The sequence below is a fragment of the Mauremys reevesii genome, linkage group 13, assembly GCF_016161935.1.
Source record: "Mauremys reevesii isolate NIE-2019 linkage group 13, ASM1616193v1, whole genome shotgun sequence".
Lineage (NCBI taxonomy): Eukaryota > Metazoa > Chordata > Testudines > Geoemydidae > Mauremys > Mauremys reevesii.
Genome location: NC_052635.1, coordinates 8,033,963 through 8,043,352, shown reverse-complemented (window position 1 = coordinate 8,043,352; position 9,390 = coordinate 8,033,963). Strand labels below are relative to the sequence as shown.

The window sequence follows — 9,390 nt, the reverse complement described above, 5'->3', positions numbered from 1 at the left end:
ACTCTTCCTGAGAACACTCCAGAGAGCCTGTAATTAATGGTTGCTATGACTCTACAAGGAAAGGTGACCAGGCCACATGACTCTGGACACCATCTTGGGACATCTGTATTTTTCCACAAACTGTTCTGGGAACCAAGTTTTGAAACAAAGGGTTATCACCCTATGCTAAAGCTATATAACACAGGGAGTGATATCCTTGGTTCTTCTTCACTCCCCGCACAAGAGGACAGCTGGAAACACCTGAGGAACAAAGACTGAATTGGGCGAAGTACTGGACCCAGGCTAAAGAAACCTGAGAAAACCAAGCAGCAAAGCAAATGCAGCTTGTGCCATGAGAATCGCCAGACTGCTGGTATTATCAGTCAGGGTGAGAAACTGCTCGTTCATAGTCAATCTAACCACTGTTTTATGCTTAGTTTGAGTTTTTCTCTATTTGCTGGTAATCTCCTTTGGTCTGTTTGCTGTCCCTTATAATCACTTACAGTCTATCTTTTGTAGTTTATAAACATGTCTGTAGTTTCACCTAAACCAGTGTGCTTTTACGTGAAGTATCTGTGGAAAAATCTCAGCTTGGTTAGAACAACTGTGCATATTTCTCTCCACATACAAATGAGAAGTGAACTGGGTAACAAATTTGTACTGGTCAGTGTTATGATGAGGGCAGGGTGGTACAGCTTTGAGGTCTTAGGCTGGGGACCTGGTGGTTATCTTGACTGTAGATTCTCTATTGTTGGTTCATGCAGTTGCTGGTCAGACAGCTGAATGTAACTGCAGCTGGGTGTGTCCCTACCTTTGTGAATGCTGGAAGAAATGTAGGACCAAGAGTGAGTCTGAAGCTTGCCACAGCAGCACAGTGTGAGAGGGAGCCCAGATTGGTGGGTCAGAGTGCTCAGCGGAACTCCAGTTCCAAGTAACACCCCAGGGGGATCCCATCATAGATGGATTATAACAAAACATGCCTAAGAAAGAGCAATGGATGACTCTCAGATTTAGAATTTAAGAATGGCCATACTGGGTCAGACTAACGGTCCATCTAGCCCAGTATAATGTCTTTTCATAGTGGCCAGTGCCAAGTACTTCAGAGGGAATGAACGGAGCAGGTAATCATCAATGATCCATTTCTTGTCACCAGTTCTCTTTTTCCTGTATCATATTATTAATGGTTTATAGAAATAAACTTGACCGCCATTGATTATTTGGTTTCTTGAATATTTTTTATAATGAACCAAAGTGGGTGAAGCAATTTACTATACAATTCATCAACACTACGTAATATTGCATTGGTTGTAATATAATTAGAGAGAGAATGGTATCTGTTGGACTGGTTTGTGCACATCATCAGATCAATTCTTACCCAAGAGTCAACTCCTCATCCCCACCCAGCCCCCTACTGTATAAGTTGTCATCCTGTTACTAGATTCAAAAGAGAGGCCAAACTATTGTTTAGTTCACTATAGCTCCAATGCTCCAACATCTTGTATCTTACAATCATGAGCCAGATTCAAAGTCCTTTGTACTTAAGGGAAAGACTCTCAGTCATTGACTACAAGGGGTTTTGTTTCAGTCTCCAAACAGGGCAAAGGGAACAGTTATTTTCTCCACGTCTGATATGGGCTTTGATCCATGTCTCCACTGCCCACTGTCAAAATAAACAGCCGCAAACGACATTCCTGTTCACAATATAGCAATCCACCTCCACCTTTCCCATCCAACATATACAACATATTCCCTGACGCCAATATTCCTTTTAATTTCTTCCATCCATGTATGGAATTAATTTTGTTATGTGCACCAACAACGAGTTAACATGAGGATGTGCACCACCAGTGGAAACAAAAAGCCTAGTTATAATATATATTTTTTATAAAGTTACCATATGGATAATTACTCCATTCAGGACAGGTTATGCATTTTAGAACTCACTGCTCAAAGAATTCAATTTAAGAATAATAGTGAAATAAAATTATGAAATGCATAGACCATTCAAAAAGTACAACAACTGCACTTTGAAAGCATAAAATTAAAAGAATATACATGCATTGCAGGAACTAACAACAACACGTGCCGGGATCTGAGTGTGAAAGAGACTGTGTGTGTGTGTGTGTGTATGTATGAGTCAGAGATCATGTGATTGTGTGTGAGACACAGAGACTGTGTGTGTAAGTGTGAGACAAAGAATGTGTATGTGTGTGAGAGAGACAAATGGTGTGTATGTGTGAGAGATATAGAGACAGAATGTGCATGCTGGCTGCTGGGGAAGTGTATGAGAGATCACGCGCTGTCCTTTAAGGCACTCCCACCAATCAGCTCACACTGAGATCTCTTTCTCCTGAGCCATGTCACATGTCCTCTGCTGTGCGTAGATGGGGTACCTGGGCAGAGGGCAGGTGGGGGAGGGGAACAACCCCACCCGCTCCCCGTTTTGCACAGCAAGCGGGAGTTTCCCAGGAGCTACTAGCCAGGGACTCCAAGGCAGAGGGCAGGAGCAACATAGCAGCAGAGCAGTGGAGGTAGGGGCACCTGAACACATGCCAACCCGTGCTGCTCTGTGTTGTTCATGAGGCAGCTTCGGGGACTTCTTGGCCTGCGTTTCAAGTTCCAGGTCCAGAGATCACACTGTCCTGGGAGCTTTATCCAAGAATTTTTTAAGTTGGCATCATTTAATTTTCTTCTTCCTATAAAATAGAATTGATATTCGTTCCTTCTTTCTAGTATTCTAGCAGATCTACTCCTCTTATATATCCGATGAACAGAGATTTCCACTGAGATCTGACTGCATTAATTTCCTTTGAAATGAGACATTCCCTTTTTTCTGTTCCTTTGTCTTTGAGGTCAACAGTTCTCCTGTCTTCATTATTTTCCCTTTGGAATCAGTTGTTTTCCATGACTTCCCCTTTGAGGTTAGTAATAGGAATGTCTTTGTACCATTGTTTTTCCTTTCTAAAAACTAATATTAACTTTCCTATAGGCAATAATTTCAGATTCCCATCAGCAGAAATAGCTGGGGAGATTACATCATCTCATCTGAAGGAGAAATTACCAACCAGGAGACACATTAATTTCTGTGAAAGGGAATAATAAAAATAAATAAATAAACCAAGTATCACTCTAAGATGCGGGCAGCCAGACAGGGCTGCCCGGGTGCGGGGGCAAGTGGGGCAATTTGCCCCAGGCCCCGGGCCCCACAGGGGCTCCACGAGCCCTGGCCCAGCACCGGTTCGGTTCTTTGGTGGCATTTTGGTGGTGGGGAGCCCTTCAGTGCTGCTGAAGACATGGAGCAACTGAAGGGCCCCCAGCTACCGAAATGCCGCCGAAGACCCAGACTGCCGCCTAATGAGTACAAGTGCCGCAGCTCCCACACTTTGTGCCAGGCCCCATGAATACTCTGGACGGCCCTGCAGCCAGATAGGAACCCAAGGCTCAGTTTACTGAGATAATTGAAGAGTATCAGTAGTAGAAGAGAATGGAAAAGGTAGTGCAAAGGCTATAATCTTATCTCAGAAAATCTGAAGGAAGGGTTAGGGTAAGGGTGCAGCTGACAATAGATGCTCAGTGTGAAAGTTAAAGCAGCACAGGAAAAATGAAATAATCTCATTTAGAAAAGAAAAATACTTGCTCAGACACCCCTCATATAAAACATTATAGGGTTGCTTGTTCAATCCAGGGGGAAAGGAAATGAAGGTAGATGAGTTATAGCAAAACATGCCCCCAAAAGAGCAATGAATGGCTGTCAGATTTAGAATATAAAAACAGCCATGCTGGGTCAGACCAAAGGTCCATCTACCCCAGTATCCTGTCTTCCATCAGTGGCCAGTGCCAAGTGCTTCACTGGGAATGAACAAAACAGCTGATCATCAAGTGCCCCAATCCCTCTCACCTATTTCCAGGTTTTGGTAAACGGAGACTAGGGACACCATCCCTATCCATCCTGTCTAACAGCCATTGATGGACCTATCCTCCAGGATTTTTTCTAGTTTATTGGCTCCTTTTGTGTGTGTATTTTATTTTTCACCACGAGTTTTATTGCTTGTTAAAATTTTGAAACAAAAATATAGTCTCATTTCTCTGTGCATGTGTCTTTCTGCAATTCCATTTTTGTGTCACATACACTTCTGTTGCACCAGTGTCAATGTACCATTGCCACTCCTGGTGTAGACATAGTTTATATGGGTGCATCATAAATTAGTGGATGAAGAGCTCAGAAGCTAGGATATATCACAAATTGATATATGAAGATATACCAAGAAGTCCACATCTGGAGTAGTGCATCCAGTTTTCGGTACTCCACTACAGAAAGGGTGTGGACAAATTGGAGAGAGTCCAGCGGAGGGCAACAAAAATTATTAGGGGGCTGAGACACATAATTTACAAGGAGAAGATGAGGGAACTGGGCATGTTTAGTCTGCAGAAGAGAAGAGTGAGGGGGCTTTGATAGCAGCCTTCAACTACCTGAAGGGGGTGGTCCAAAGAGGATGGAAGTCATCTTCTTCTCAGTGGTGGCAGATGACAGAACAAGGAGCAATGGTCTCAAGTTGCAGTGGGGAAGGTATAGGTTGGATATTAGGAAACACTATTTCACTGGGAGGGTGGTGAAGCACTGGAATGGGTTACCTAGGAAGTTGGTGGAATCTCCATCCTTAGAGGTTTTTAAGGCCCGGATTGAGAACGCCCTGACTGGGATGATTTAGTTGGGGTTGGTCCTGCTTTCAGCATGGGGTTGGACTAGATGATCTCCTGAGGTCCCTTCCAACCCTAATCTTCTACGATTCTATGAGTCTAAGTGTGTAGGATAAAAAACAGGAAGAGATTTCAGAGTTATTGTGTTTGATACCTTTGCTTTAATAGCAAGGATTTGCTAATTCTCTTTAAACTTATCTATATTTTATTGCTCATAAAATTTTGAGAAATAAACTCACTCTCTCTCACTCTCTCTCTCCCTCTCTCTCCATATATTCACCTCATTCTCTCTATATATCTCTGTGACTCTCCTTTTTTTCATTTTTCTGCAGGCACATCATTCTCCCTTCTGGATAAAAATGACTCTCTACTTTCATTCCTGATGCCTTTTCATTTTTATTTCCTTTACATGTCTTTATACGGGATTGGATTCTGATTTCAGTTGCACTTGTGTAAATCCATATGATGCTGATGTAATTCACCCTAGTGTAAATGAGACCTGGAAACACCCATGGTGTGTGTTTAGGGTTTTTTTTTTGTTTGTTTATTTGTTTGGTTTTTTGGGTGGGGAGATGTACCTGTGGTTGAACTCGAAACATCTTTCATTTCCAATCTATTAATTTTTTATTGTGTCTTGTAGATTTGTTGATGTGACACTGATGTGATAAAGATACTTCAAAATTGGAGCTTAAAAGACTTTATTAAGAGTTCCAGAGAGCTTACGGGACTTACATGGGACATTTCTGTACTTCAATAGGGTTCCATGCTCTTGGTTCACCTATATTGGAAGCTCAACCTCTTAACGATATGAGTCTTCCTCTGTTTATTGACAACTTCATTTTTCCAGTGGAAAGATGCAGTGCTATGAGGTTACCTACTCCAGTTTCCCAGCAGTGTAACCGACAGCAGAACCTGACTCTGTGTTACTCCATTAATATTTAATGGTTTTGTGTTTCTAGATACATATTATGGAGAAAGCAGAAGGAAGAAATGAAACCCTGGTCATGGATTTCATCCTCTTAGGGTTTGGGAATGCCCCTGAACTTCAGCCCTTTCTCTTCCTGCTGTTTCTACTGATCTACATTGTGACCATGATCGGAAACATCCTCATCATTATGCTTGTTGTGGTTGATCAGCACCTCCACAACCCCATGTACTTCTTCCTGGGGAACTTGGCCTGCTTGGAGATCTCTGGCCAATCTCCTGACTGGGGACAGAACCATTTCTGTTAAGGGCTGCCTTGTGCAAACATATTTTTTTGGTATGATAGCAATGACAGAAAATCTGCTGCTTGCAGCAATGTCTTACGATCGGTATTTAGCAATATGCAATCCACTCCGTTATGCTGCTCTGATGAATGGCAGGGTTTGTTTCCAGCTAGTGGCAGGGTCCTGGGTATATAGTTTTCTGGTCATTGGCACTCTAAATTATTTCTTGTTCAAATTAACATTCTGTGGTTCCAAAGAAATTGACCATTTCTTTTGTGATTTTTCACCCATGATAAAGCTGTCTTGTGGTGACACCCAGACTCTGCAATTGGCGACATTTACTGTTGCTACCATTGGGACACTTGTGCCTTTGCTACTGACACTGACATCCTACATTTATATCATCACCGCCATTCTGAGAATCCCTTCCACCACAGGGAGGCAAAAGGCCTTTTCCACCTGCTCCTCTCACCTCATTGTGGTGACAATTTTTTACATGAGCGTGATTACTGTCTATGTGTTTCCAACAAGTAACACTCCCAAGGTCCTACACAAAATATTCTCTGTCTTCTACACAGTTCTGACTCCCATGATCAACCCTGTTATCTACAGCCTGAGAAACAAGGAGGTCAAAGAATCTCTGAGAAAAACTATTCTGAAATGGGTTGCAATCTTAAAGGGAAAATTTTAGCTTGTATAAAATACTAATGCACTGATCAAGGCCTGGTCTACACTAGGACTTTAATTCGAATTTAGCAGCGTTGATTCGAATTAACCGTGCACCCGTCCACACCAGGAAGCCATTTAATTCGACATAGAGGGCTCTTTAGTTCGAATTCTGTACTCCTCCCCGACGAGGGGAGTAGCGCTAAATTCGACATGGCTATGTCGAATTAGGCTAGGTGTGGATGCAAATCGAACTTAGTAGCTCCGGGAGCTATCCCACAGTGCACCACTCTGTTGACGCTCTGGACAGCAGTCCGAGCTTCGATGTTCTGACCAGCCACACAGGAAAAGCCCCGGGAAAATTTGAATTCCTTTTTCTGTCTGGACAGTTTGAATCTCATTTCGTGGTTGGACATTGGGGCGAGCTCAGCAGCACCGGCAGCAATGCAGAGCTCTCCAGCAGAGGAGTTCATGTAATCTCTGAATAGAAAGAGGGACCCAGCATAGACTGACCGGGAAGTCTTGGATCTGATCGGTGTGTGGGGTGAGGAATCTGTGCTTTCGGAGCTGCGCTCCAAAAAACGGAATGCAAAGACCTACGAGAAGGTCTCCAAAGCCATGAGAGACAGAGGATATAGGCGGGATGCAACGCAGCGCCGCGTGAAAATCAAGGACCCCAGACAAGGCTACCAAAAAATCAAAGCGGCAAACGGACGCTACGGAGCCTGCCACCGCTGCCCCACCAGTGACCATGGACTCTGACGATGGGACAGTGTCGACGGCCAGTTCCTCGGCGATGTTCACAGACGGGGAAGATGAGGAAGGGTTTGTGGAGGACGAGGCAGGCGACAGCGCTTACAACGCTGGTTTCCCTGACAGCCAGGATCTCTTCATCACCCTCACGGAGATCCCCTACCAACCCTCCCCAGCCATTAACCCGGACCCTGAATCAGGGGAAGGATCACTCGGTAAGTGCTTTAAACATGTAAACTTTTATTCTTAATATAACAGGAATCTAAAGTATGTGAAAAGGAGGTCTCTCTATATATGGGGATAAAACAGAAATCCTCCTGGGAGATCTCCACGAAGCTCTCCTGGAGGTAATCGAAAAGCCTCCACAGGAGGTTCCTGGGGAGAGCTGCCTTATTGGGTGCTCCGTGGTAGCACACTTTTCCGCGCCAGGCTTTCATGAGGTACTCAGGGAGCATTGCCTCCCCGAGCACGGCTGCATAGGCCCCTGGTTTGTGCTGGCTTTCAGGCAGCATGCGCTCTCTATCTCCTTCAGTGACCCTCCTCAGGGCATTCTCGCTCGGCGACTCCTGCATCTAATTAGAAAAATTACCATAATGTTACGCCTAGTCCAAAGCATTTTAAAAAAATCTCCAGACAGATGGCGTAGCAGAGAGTCAGCACGCTGCTGCATGACAAGCGTAACGGGAAGCCAAAGAATCAAATGGACGCTCATGGAGGGAAGGGGGGGGGCTGAGGACGCAAGCTATCCCACAGTTCCCGCTGTGTCCGAAAATCATTTGCATTCTTGGCTGAGCTCCAAATGCTTCTAGGGTCAAACACAGGGTCCGCGGTGGTTCAGGGCATAGCTCGTCAATGTACAGCCACCCCCCACCCCCAGAAGGAAAAGGGAAAGAAATCGTCTCTTGACTCTTGTAAATGTCACCCTATGTGTACTGAATGCTGCTGGTAGACGTGATGCTGCGGCATGCTACGGTAGCATCCTCACCCCCCCTCCCCCGCCTCATGGGTGACTGATGGTGCAAAACGACTGGTACCCGTCCTCATCATCAGCCTTGCGGTAGATGGTGTAGTGCAATAGGACTGCTACCTGTCCTCATCATCAACCTATAAGTAGACGGCCTGCTAACCGTCTTCATCATAGCAACAGGGGGCTGAGCTCCATCAGCCCCCGCCCTTCATGTGTAAAGAAAAGATTCTGTACTGCCTGGACTATCATAGCAGCTGGAGGCTGCCTTACCCTCATTTCATTTCCCTAACAAGACACTGTTTCTTATTCCTGCATTCCTTATTACTTCAGCATACAAATGGGGGGACACTACAACGGTAGCCCAGGAAGGCTGGAGGAGGAGGGAAGCAACAGATAGGGTTGTTGCAGGGGCACCCCCTGTGAATGGCACGCAGCTCGTCATTCCTGCAGGATCTGACACAGAGCGGCTGTGCTCTGTAGTTCTCTGATACACTAAAACCCTAGTACAGTTGCCCCATATTCTAGGCGGGACTGTTTCTATTTTTAGATACCATAAAGGAGGGATTGATTCGGGGAGTCATTCCCAGTTTTGTCTTTTGCGCCCCCGGCCGATCTCAGCCAAGGGCACCTATGACAGCAGCAGAAGGTGTAGTGCAATAGGACAGCTACCCGTCATCACCTTGCCAATTTACATTGGTGTGGTTGATGGTGCAATATGGCTGATAACCATCTCTGCTGTCATGCAAAAGCAAATGAATGCTGCTCTGTAGCGCTGCTGAATCGCCTCTGTCCGCGGCATCTAGTACACATATGGTGACAGTGACAAAAGGCAAAACAGGCTCCATGGTTGCCACGCTATGGCGTATGCCAGGGCAATCCAGGGAAAACGGGCTCGAAATGATTGTCTGGCATTGCTTTCCCGGAGGAAGGAATGACTGACTACATTTACCCAGAACCACCCACGACAATGAAATTTGCACCATCAGGCACTGGGATCTCAACCCGGAATTCCAAGGGTCGGGGGACACTGCGATGGGGTGGAACAGGGGCAGAGTTTATGCTTTCCGGATTGCCTGCTGCAGGAGTGCGGACGAGATAGGTGCTGTGCATGGTGTTGTT

The 9,390-nt window shown here is 45.2% G+C and overlaps 1 pseudogene; it reads left to right on the top strand.

Moving 5' to 3' along the window:
* The first annotated feature begins 5,645 nt into the window (after positions 1–5,645).
* Positions 5,646–6,576, top strand: LOC120379906 (annotated as a pseudogene).
* Positions 6,577–9,390: the final 2,814 nt, after the last annotated feature.